The sequence below is a fragment of the Mandrillus leucophaeus genome, unplaced genomic scaffold (assembly GCF_000951045.1).
Source record: "Mandrillus leucophaeus isolate KB7577 unplaced genomic scaffold, Mleu.le_1.0 Scaffold416, whole genome shotgun sequence".
Classification (NCBI taxonomy): domain Eukaryota; kingdom Metazoa; phylum Chordata; class Mammalia; order Primates; family Cercopithecidae; genus Mandrillus; species Mandrillus leucophaeus.
This window is the reverse complement of record NW_012104432.1, coordinates 1,281,769-1,293,776: the sequence shown is the minus strand read 5'-3', so window position 1 is coordinate 1,293,776 and position 12,008 is coordinate 1,281,769. Positions and strand designations below refer to the sequence as shown.

The 12,008-nt window shown below is 49.1% G+C and overlaps 1 protein-coding gene across 1 annotated transcript in view; it reads right to left on the bottom strand.

Annotated features, from left to right (window-relative positions):
* The window catches only part of ALLC (allantoicase), a 56,508-nt gene extending 45,313 nt beyond the window's left edge, over positions 1 to 11,195 (bottom strand). The window contains exon 1 of the mRNA XM_011992685.1: positions 11,097 to 11,195. The gene's annotated coding sequence lies outside the window, so the exon portion shown is untranslated. The remainder of the gene's footprint in view (positions 1 to 11,096) is intronic.
* Between the last annotated feature and the right edge of the window lie 813 nt (positions 11,196 to 12,008).

Below are 12,008 nucleotides of genomic sequence, written 5' to 3'. Positions count from 1 at the left end.
CCAGGATGGTCTCCATCTCCTGACCTCGTGATCCACCCGCCTCGGCCTCCCAAAGTGCTGGGATTACAGGCGTGAGCCACCGCGCCTGGCCATAATTTTTGTATTTTTAGTAAAGATGAGGTTTCACCAGGTGGCCAAGTTCGTCTCAAACTCCTGACCTTAGGTGATCCACCCTCCTTGGCCTCCCAAAGTGCTGGGATTACAGGTGTGAGCCACTGTGCCTGTCCGGAATTATCTTCTAAACTGTCTGAGAAGGAAGGAAGTATATGAGGGCAAAGGTGAAGCGAAATGGGCCGTGTGCTGGTGACCATTGTTACCGCTGGACAGTGGGAACATTCAGGGACCATCTGGTATTTTTACCCACCACGGGTATGTTTGAAATCTTTCACAATCAAAGTCATACACATGGCCAGGAGTGGTGACTCATGCCTATAATCCCAACACTTTGGGAGACCAAGGTGGGCAGATCACCTGAGGTCAAGAGTTCAAGACCACCCTGGCCAAAATGGCAAAACCCTGTCTCTACTAAAATTAAAAAATCAACCAGGCGTGGTGGCGGGTGCCTGTAATTCCAGCTACTTGGGAGGCTGAGGCAGGAGAATCACTTGAACCCAGGAGGCGGAGGTTGCAGCGAGCTGAGATTGCACCACTGCACTCCAGCCTGGGTGACAAAGCAAGACTCCATCTCAAAAAAAAAAAAGTCATGCACATTATGCATATTACACATTCACAGAGGCAGAGAGGGAGAGAGAGGAGAGACACTGGCACCATCTCTCTCCTGGGTAAAGAAATATCCCCAACATATGTGCCCCTGCCTGTCTACAAGCTGTCCTTAGCCCAGTCCCAGAACAAGCTTTCAAAAACAAAAGTCATTCCCCATTCACTCAGAATGAAAGCTGCTCTCCTCACCTGTGCCCCAAGCACCTCCCTCACCTAGGGCCCTTTCCCCTCTGTCCTGCCTCTGTGACTTTGCAAAGGTGGTTCCCTCTGCCAGGAATGCTCTTCCCCACACAGCTGTGTGTCTGCTCCTTGCCTCCCTCCAAGCTTTTGCCTGACAATCACCTCCTCAGCAACACTGCACTGTCCTCCTGTTTACAGGTCAGCCCTCACACCCCCAGGCATCCCAACACGCCTTACCCAGCCCACCTTTGTTCCCACATAACACGAGCACACACGCCACTGCTTCTCCATGGTATTTACTATCGTCCAGACGCGGTGGCTCACGCCTGCAATCCCAGCACTTTGGGAGGCCTAGGCAGGCAGATCACCCAAGGTCGGGAGTTTGAGACCAGCCTGACCGATATAGAGAAACCCCGTCTCTACTAAAAATACAAAGATTAACTAGGCATGGTGGTGCATGCCTGTAATCCCAGCTACTTGGGAGGCTGAGGGAGGAGAATCGCTTGAACCCGGAAGGCAGAGGTTGCGGTGAGCCAAGATCATGCCATTGCACTCCAGCCTGGGCAACAAGGGCGAAACTCCCTCTCAAAAAAAAAATATACACACACACACACACACACATACATATATATACACACATACATATATACACATATACATATACACACATACATATACATATACACACATATACTATATATACACATACATATATATACACACACACATATATATATATACACACACACACACATATATACTGCCTTTCCGGATTAGATGCACACTCCACACCAGCAGTAGTTTTGTTTTGTTCACTGGTGTGTCCCTAGTGAACCCCCTAACATTTACCGTGAGTTCACAGGAATGTCGTGCGCTGTTCATAGTTTATCTCATTTCAATCGTCAGAACAACCTGCGATTTTGGTATCATTCACATTCTACAAGTGAAAAGGAAAGCATCTTTGAGAGATCAAGTAAATTGTCAAAGTCCGCAGCTGCAAAGTGAACCATGTGGCCAACCACGATGTATACAAACATGACTGACAGCAGAAAGCCCCTAGAAGGACACTGGAGCACGACGAGTGTCACGGGAGTGTTGGTTCAACAAACTCCACCTGCTTCTGTGCTCATTCGTTCAGCAGCGTGTGCAGAGCTCCCAGATGCGCAGACGCCGTGCCCAGGGCTGAGCGTGCACATGCTCTTGGGTGGCTCGTGGTGCAGTGGAGGGGACAGACGAGTGGTGACCATCCCAGGGAATGCAGTGACAGAGGGGCCCTCGAGGTGCAGCGGGGAACTGAAGACACACACTCAGTGAGCTCTGCTGGCTCAGGAACCTCCCTTTAGGAGTGGATGCCAGGCAGGGCAGTGCAGGGAAGGACAGACAACCAGGCAGCGGAGACCATGGGTGTGGCCACGGAGGCCGGTGGCCCAGGGAACCACAGGGGCTGATGGTGTCTTTGCTGGGACCCACATTGTCCAAGCTGGAAGCCACTGGCCACAGCTGGGTATTTAACAAATTTAAACTTCAGTTACTTAAAATTATATACAACTCCAAATCCAGTTCCTCCTTTGCTCTGGCCACATTTCGTGTGCTCCCTAGGCCTGCGGTCTCCCTGCTGAGCAGCGCAGGTCTGGAACAGGCCTGTCATCAAAGAGAATTTTACTGGACTGTGCTGGAAAAACTCCAAAAAGATTACAGTGCAGAGCCCACCCACCACAGTCGCCCCCACCGTGCAATGCAGAATTTAAAACAGTGCTAAACCGCCACACACACACACAACCTACAGACTGGCTGGAATTAAAATCGCTTCTTCACAGAGCTCTTAGCAACATTGCGGCCCACTCATCATGGCTGGGTGATGCTACTGTGCGGTGCACTGTTTGCTGTGTCCCAGCACTAGCCTGGCTGAGCACGGTGGGGAGGCTGTGGGTTGAAGGGTGTAGATGCTGAGGCTGCAGCATGGGCAGCTTATAGACTAAGCAGCCTGGCTTTGGCCTGTGGGTCTCACCAAGGCCCCGGGCTCCCCCTGCACACAGCTCTTCATCATCGTCCTCTGTTCCATGCAAAATCACGCAGCGCCAGGCCGGTCACGGGCACACAGCAGAGGCTTGCCGACGACGTGATATGCTGAGTCATTACGGAACACTGGAGACACCAACGGTTCTCTGGAAACAGCTTAACTTTTTCCCCATCAGCTCCAGCAAGCTCACTATGCCCGGTACAGAGCGCTCAAGCATTCTGCCTAAGTCAATAATGTAATGTTCCCTCCCAGCCACCCCCGTGTGATGTGTGAAGCCAGGGGTCCTGGTAACGTGGGGCATGACCCGCTCCGTCTGTATTGACCAGCTTCCCTGGGAAGCAGAGGGCACCGGAGGTGCAGGCTGGCCTTTGGCGTGTATAGTCTTTCATCTTTTCCTTTGGTGTGCCTCCGATAACCTACACAGAGCATTCCGTCTCACACGCATGTAGCAGAGGCTGTAAATTCAACAGAGAAAGAGATCAAAAGAAGAGAAAAGCATTTACACCCTTCCTCAAGGTAACAGCAGCCTCCATGCTTCATTCTGTGTAGCCCCACCCCACTGAAGCTCACACTCAACTTAGACAGTAAAACACTTCAATTTGTCCCAGAATCCCATGACTGGGTATATACCCAAAGGAATATAAATAGTTCTACTATAAAGATAAATGCACGTGTTATGTTCATTGCAGCACTATTCACAATAGCAAAGACACGGAATCAACCCAAATGCCCATCAATGATAGACTGGATAAAGAAAATGTGGTACATATACACCATGGAATACCACGCAGCCGTAAAAAGGAATGAGATCATGTCCTTTGCAGGAACAATGGGTGGATCTGGAAGCCATTATCCTCAGCAAACTAATGCAGGAACAGAAAACCACACACCACATGTTCTCACTCGTAAGTGGGAGCTGAACAATGAGAACACACGGACACAGGGAGGGGAACATCACACACTCAGGCCTATCAGCAGGCTGCGGGGAGGAAGAGCATCAAGACAACCAGCTAATGCATGTGGGGATGAATACCTAGGTGATGGGTTCATCTGTGCAACAAACCACCGTGGCACACATTTACCTATGTAGCAAACATGCACATCTGCACAGGTATCCCAGAACTTATAATAAAATAAAATAAAAAACACTTCAACTCAGTACTTCAAAAAAAAAAAAAAAAGGAAAAGAATGCTCCCTCTGGAAATGTTTCTCTTTGGGAAATAAATAAGTTAAAAGCTCATCTTCAGAAAACGTTAGTCAGTGTAGTGATGCCATCTACAGCCGATGCCACCAAGCAGACAGGACCTTTCCAGGATCCGTCCCGCTGCCACAGGCGCCACCCAGGTCAGCAGGCAGGCTGACTCATGAAACCTGTTATTCAAACGGGGTGAACACACTCCTCAACCTCATTACAAATATTTTCATATATAAGTATATATTTATATATATTTGAGGTGCCATTTGTGGTACCTCAAAAGTCATAACAGTTTTCAAGACTAAGTTTGTTTTTTCAGATGAAATCTAGCATTTGGAAACATCTGGTTTGGGGGGATTTTGGTTTTTTTTTTTTTGGAGACAGAGTCTTCCTTTGTTGCCCAGGTTGGAGTGCAGTGACACGATCATAGCTCACTGCAGCCTCAAACTCCCGGGCTCAAGTGATCCTGCCACCTCAGCCTCTGAGTAGCTGGGATTACAGCTGGCACCACCACACCAAACCACAGTTTTACATTTTTTGTAGCGACAGGGTCTCACTATGTTGCCCAGGCAGGTCTTGAACTCGTATTTCGAAGCGATCCTCCCACCTGAGCCTCCCAAAATGCTGGGGTTACAGGCATGAGTCACAACACCTGGCCAGAAACATCTGCCTTAATTGGCAGAAATGAATTTAAATTGGGGTGAAAAATTCTCCATAGCCTTTGTCCCTAGGCTTCCCACGAGTCGATGTCCACTCACTGGCCCCTGTGCCTGCAAGTTTCTCTAGAGAACAGGAGTTGCAAAGGGACCTTTTCAGCAGCTTCCAAGAAGTACGTCCTTAAACTGTTTTTATTATTCTCTTGGCCAAGCTCCATTTGCAGTTGAGACGCTGATACTCAAAAGTGCTTAAAATGTGTCACCTTGAGATAAAAGCAACACAAACAGACCCTTGTAAAATCCTGCAGAGGAGGCACCATAGAGATAAGTTTCAAAGGCACATTCACCTCCGGTTGAATAAACTGCCTCCATTTAATAGAAGCTGCAGGGTGGCAAAGTGGTGGCAGGGGTATAAAATTCCGCCACCGTTTGCTCTGCAGCCACTCATATCCTTTTCTACCACTTTGTCTTTAGGCAAAAAAGACAGACCTTTAACTAAGAGAGATGCCCCACCACGCAGTGCTGGGCACGAGCCTCACGCGGTTTGGTGCCGGCAGTGGTTGTCTATGTGTTCCATGGTCGCACTGACACAGGAACCACTTGCCATACGTGGTATTTAAATTTAAATCCAATGACATTCAAAATCCAGTTCTTTCAGTCATGTGAGCCACATTTGACGTGCTAGGAAGTTACATGTGGCTGATGGCCACTGTACTGAACGGCGCAGAAGAGATTTTCCATCATTACAGAAAGTTCTATCAGACAGTGCAGGTGTGTGGTTTTACAAAGCATCTCCTTGTGCATGTTATAGAAAAGGATCCATTATTTCAATATCCTTTCTTATTAATGACCTTAGAAGTAACACCAATTTTTAGCAGTGATCCTAGAAATCTTCAATGGCCATTCATCAAAGTAGGAAACCCTCAATCACACTGCAAAACCATCTATTGGGCCAATTACCATTGACGACCCACCTGCGCCAGGCAGCTACTGTTTCTGACATAGTCTTTTTTTCCAACTTCTATTTTAAGTTCAGGGCTACATGTGCAGGGTGCGCAGGTTTGTTCCATAGGTAAACATGTGCCGTGGTGGTTTGCTGCACAGATCAGTGTCAGGCCTCTGAGCCCAAGTCAAGCCATCGTATGTGCCCAGATGGCCTGAAATAACTGAAGAATCACAAAAGAAGTGCCAATGCCCTGCCCCGCCTTAACTGATGACATTCCACCACAAAAGAAGTGAAAATGGCCGGTCCTTGCCTTAAGCGATGACATTATCTTGTGCCAGGCTCATCCTGGCTCAAAAAGTTCCCGCACTAGCACCTTGTGACCCCCACTCCTGCCCGCCAGAGAACAACACCCCTTTGACTGGAATTTTCCTTTACCTACCCAAATCCTATAAAATGGCCCCACCTTTATCTCCCTTTGCTGACTCTCTTTTCGGACTCAGCCCACCTGCACCCAGGTGATTAAAAAGCTTTATTGCTCACCCAAAGCCTGTTTGGTGGTCTCTTCACACGGACACACATGACAATCATCCCATCACCTAGGTATTAAGCCCAGCACCCATGAGCTATTCTTCCTGATGCTCTCCCTCCTCCCATCCTCCGACAGGCCCCAGTGTGTGATGTTCCCCGTAACATGTCCATGTGCTCTTGTTCAGCTCCCACTTATAAGTGAGAACATGCAGTGTTTGGTTTTCTGTTCCTGTGTTAGTTTGCTGAGGATGATGGCTTCCAGCTCCGTTCATGTTCCTACAAAGGACGTGATCTCGTTCTTTTTATGGCTGCGTAGTATTCCATGGTGTATACGTACCAGATGGCTGCGTAGTATTCCACGGTGTATACGTACCACGTTTTCTTTATCTGTCTATCATTGATGAGCATTTAGGTTGGTTCTATGTCTTTGCTATCATGGATAGTACTGCAGTGAACAGGTGCCTGCATGTGTCTTTATAATAGAACGATTTATATTCCTTTGGGTATATACACAGTAATGGGATTGCTGGGTACAATGGTATTTCTGCCTCTAAAACCACCTTACAGTGCAGGCACCATGTTTCCATACTCCCCATGGAAAGTGAACTCATGTCTTCCTCTGACTCCGAAGCTAGTGCTCTTCCACCACACTGGGCATTGCAGCCTTGCCAGGCCCCCCGGTAATAAACGCTTTGCAGGTCTACATCCCCTCGCCACTGCAGCACAAAGCAGCTTCAAACGTTACATAAGTGAACAAGGGCGGCTGTGTTCCAGCGAAACTTTATTTATGGACACTGAAATTTGGATTTCATATCAGTTTTATGTGTCATGAACTATTCTCTTTCAAGAGTAGGGTGACTGCAAGCTACAAGAATGGATTGTACTCAGGTAAGGCACACCCTAAATGCCGTGGGCTGATCACCATCCATCATACACACATAACACACTTTCACATGTGCCCAATACATTTGTAAAATAAAAAATATATATATATAAAGAATATCAGGGTTTCTTCGTGCTGTAACATAGGTTCTGCTGCAGGTGGTGCCTTGAAATCAGTCCCTACATCTCATCAACCATTAATTCCTAAAGCATCGACTTGCGACTAGGAATGTGCTAATTGCAAATAACCTGCGTGCAGGGCCTTGGAGTGAACACTTCCGCCTGTGGTGAGCAGGATGTGCTCCGGAATCGCGCTCCCTAATCCTGAGACCTGTGTATTTCTTGCCATATATGCAAAGCAGAATTTGCAGACACAATGAAGCCACAGATGCTAAGATGGGCCTGGGTAATTCTGGGTGATCTGGGTGGGCCCAGCGTCACCACACAACGTCTTAAAAGCAGGCGACTTTCTCTGGCTGGAAACAGAGAACCGTGGAGCAGAAAGGGAAGTCAGAAAGAGCCCAAGTGTGACTCTGAATCAGGCTTCGAAAGAGAGAAGCCACATCATGGCCGAGCTCTGAAGCTCAGGGCTCTTGGGCAGAGACTTAAGAGAGGCCTTGGGAGGTCAGGGTGGGTCCTCCTGCTGCCAGCAAGGGCAGGGAACCTCAGGGAGCTGGATTCTGCCCACAACCCCAGCAAGGCTGATGAGGATGCTCCCAGAGCCTCTGGGGGGAACTCAGCCCACTGTATTTTGATTTCAGCCTCATGAAACCCAGAGCAGAGGGATCCAATGAGCCTACGTGGAGGTCTGCCAGAGAGACCATGAGATCAGAAATCTGCATTCTGTAAGACGCTAAGGACCTATAAGAACAGCAACATGAAACTATAACACACACCTGAAGCTTTTCATCCAAACTTCTCAACAACCAAGAAGAGCTATCGACACTACCAAAGTGAAAGGCGTGGTCGGGGAGGTGCTAAGAGGTTTGGGCTCAGGGGGCAATGACCTTTGACAGCTTCCCAAAGCAAAGACTTGCAACATCTTTTGTGCCCGGTTCGCAAGCCCAGGACATGTAACCCGAATTCCAGGGAAGAGCCCCCGTGCTGGTCTGTTTCTCTGGAAACACCCATTCTTTTCCCTCCAGCAGATGGTCCTGGGCCCCAAGCATTTCTCCTAGTAACATCAAACTGCTCTTGTTTCACAGCAGATCCAGCCCAGGCAGCAGCCCCCACAGGCCAAGTTTAATTAAAGCCTTCTCTGAATCCCCGCTTGAGGCTTTTCTGCCAATGACCCTGCAGCTAAATGCTTGGGTGTGTTAAGGTCAGATCCCTGGCATGGTTTTCAAAACATGTGTACTATGAGCCAGGAGTAGAAGGAAGAGAACTGATGTCTCTAAGCATCAACTCTATAGCTCCGTATTTGTTCTGGTGTCTCCCGTACTCCAAGCCTTCGAGTCGCACATGATTATACCCATTGCTAAGAAGCTCAGAGACGGGGCGGAGGCTCTCGCCCAGTGGCATTCAGCTAATGAACAGGGAGCGGGACAGGCTGTGAATGCAGATGAGTTGGACCCCAGGCCTGTGCTGTCTGAATCCACAGGCCCTCTCACTGTATTATGGAAAAAAAAACAGTGTTGATATGAGTTCTAAATTTCTCTTCAAAGAATCAATATGTCAGTATGTTCAATTCTTTGCCTTCTACTTTTAAACTTAACTTCCTCATAAAGCAACTTTTTTGATCACCTGCTCGGCCCCGACTCATTCTCCACCCTGACTCATTCCGATTTCCTGCTCTGCCATAACCATTTATCCCACCAAGCCACTCACCCCATCACTCTCTTTAAATTAGCCCGTCGGAATTAGTTTAGCCTGTGCTGTCTAACTCTAGCCAACAGGGGAATCCCACAGCAGCAGGGGCCACGTGATCAGGAGTAAGAACCCCTTCCCCTCCCTTGTCCAGGTGTGCGCTCGCCACTGCTCATCTGTGAGGGCACACCCTTCTATAGAAGTACATTGTCTTGCTGAGAAGAAAAAAAAAATTATATTCAAGTGCTGTTTCTTTTGCGGCACTGAAACTTTATTTATAACAACAGTAAAGGCAGCTTCATCTCCCCAAATATTGCAAAATTTATTATCTGTGTTCTCCCAATGTCTTAGCCTATTTGTGTTGCTGTGAAGGAATTCCTGAGGCTGGACAACTCACAAAGAAAACGGGTTTACTTGGCTTACGGTTCTGCAGGCTGTACAGAAAGCACGACACTAGTATATGCTTCCAGCGAGGGCCTCAGGCTGCTTCCACTCGTGGTGGGAGGTGAGGGGAGCCGGCCTGCAGACACCACAGGGCAGGAGAGGAAGTGTGGGACGGGGCGCCAGGCTCTTCCTAGCAAGCAGCTCTCACCGGACTAACAGAGCAAGCACCGCCTCAACACCTCCAGAAGGGCACCAGGCTATTCACGAGGGATCCGCCCCCATGACCCAGACTCCTCCCACTGGGCCCCACCTCCAATACGGGGGATCAGATTTCACCATGAGGTTTTGGGGGACAAACATCCAAACCATAGAGGCCTCCAGGCCACAGCACAGGCCCAACCAGTGTCTGCTATGAAAAGGGCCGTGACATTTATGCCATTTCTGTTCATAAAATAGCCAAGGTCTAGGCAAGAAAGGAGGGAGCCATGCAACCTCAGCTGAGGCCACCAGCTCACCAGCTCACAGCGTTCAGATGGCCTGTGGCAGCTGCTTCTGAGCCCACTGCTACAACCCCTCCCATTGCCTGCTCAAGGGAGCCCTTAAATACATTCTCTGCTGTGGCTGAGACCAGACCCAGGGTCAGCTCTGATGTTTGAGGAACATGCTAAAGCTTTGCCTGCAAATTTCAACTTAATCACCGCAAATGAGGAGCATTATCATGGGTTACAGCAAGGCGATGAGGCAATGACTGTCTAAAACAGAATCATGAAATTTCATGCAGTCAAGTCGTGCTCACACTGTTTTTTCCTTTGGGATTAGCCTTAAAATAAGAAAAGGCAGGACCAGGCAAGTCTAGGAAGCACAGGAAAGAGAGCCCTTCCTCTGACAAGCAGGGAAGGCTGTGCTGATGGCAGAGTCACTCCCTCGTAAAGAAGAAAACCTTCAGGGACTTTGTCATCACTGTCGATAAGTTCCGAAGAAGCCTTTGGCCAAAAGTATGAGATTTATGGTGAAATAATAGAAGCGGTTTGTTCAAGTTTGGGACAAAACTAGAGTGAGCTTGAGCAGGGACTCTGAGCAGCCCAAGGTCAACTGCACAAGACCCCTGGCCACCACCAACTATTGGTATATGTTTACATTTAGTTCTACGTTGTGACTCTTCTTTTGAATATAGGTTTACTTCACCATGGCCTTAGTTCTTTAGATTTTTTTTTTTTTTTTTGAGACAGGGTCTCACTCTGTCATCCAGGCTGGAGTACAGTGGCGTGATCTTGGCTCATTGCAACCTCCACCCCAACCCCATCCTGGGCTCAAGCAATTCTCCCACATCAGCCTCCCAAGTAGCTCCCAGGCACGCACCACCATGCCTGGCTATTTTTTTGTATTTTTGTTGCCCAGGCTGGTCTCAAACTCCTCAACTCAAGCAATCCACCCATCTCGGCCTCCCAAAGTGCTGGGATTACAAGCATGAGCCGCCGTGCCCAGCCTCTTTAGATTTTTCTTTAAAAAAGACCAAAGTCACATGATTTGAAACCAAGCAGAGCAGAGACTAGGGTCCAGAAGGCTGAGCTGCCTCTGGGGCCCCTCCAGGTGTTTGGGCCACACCCGATACCAACACAGTTCGACAGCACAAAGTGGTATCTGCCACCGTCTACCCTCTGTCACCTTCCAAGTGTCGAACGTTCATTGCATTACTGAAATTCATCTCTGTCACCCTATTCTTTTGGCAAAGCCAACCTTAAAGATAGCAAGGTATTTAAAACCACACTCCAGCTCACCCAGGAGTCAGAAATCCAGTATTCAGAAATGGATCTCTTGCTCCCCAGAAGCCAGCCAAGGTCCCATAGTACTTGAGCACCAGCTCAGAGAGAATGTATAGAGAGAGGCCTGAGGTAGAGACGGAACTTTCCAGAGATTGGCTGTGCCTGTATGATGTCACAAGGGTTGCAGGGAGATAGAAGTAAGAGGGGGAACAGTCCCTACCCGGAGAAGCTAAGCAGGCCTTTGCAAAACACTCGCACACGGCCTGAAGCCAGGCTTGGTCCCTGCTGGTCCCAGGGCCCTTCCCTGCCCCTAACAAAGCTGCCTCCACTGGCCTGGGCCTGAAACCCCCACCTTCCTGGTCCGGCCAATAACCTGAGTTAAAATTTTATCTCTAGACGTCACCTATTCACTCATCGTTATTAATTCGGAAAACACTGAGCACACCCAGCAGTGGGTCCTGACCTACTAGAGAAGACAGGGGCCCTTGGGAGAGTTTGGCGAGGGCCCCTCCGCCCCGGAAAACAGCAAACACACACAAAATTGTCATGGAATTTAAAGAAGCCCACAAATGCTTAAGAAAGGACACCTTGCCAAGCGGATGCTACGCCGTGGCATACAAAACAACACACGCCCCCCGCCTTCCCAGGTCCCACTGTCTACGGAAGAACTTTCCACGCAGAAAGAAACATCTGAGCCTGGCTTCCAGGTGCAGTAACAGACGTTGCCTTGCCTCGCCACAGCCACCCTGCGGGCAAGCTCTCCACTCCGCAGGTGAATCAGCTGGAGCCCTGGAGGCAGGAAAGCCACCGGAGGTCAGCTGTGCAGGGAGGGGCTGAGGTCAGCTGTGCAGGGAGGGGCTGAGGTCAGCTGTGCAGGGAGGGGCTGAGGTCAGCTGTGCAGGGAGGGGCTGAGGTCAGCTGTGCAGG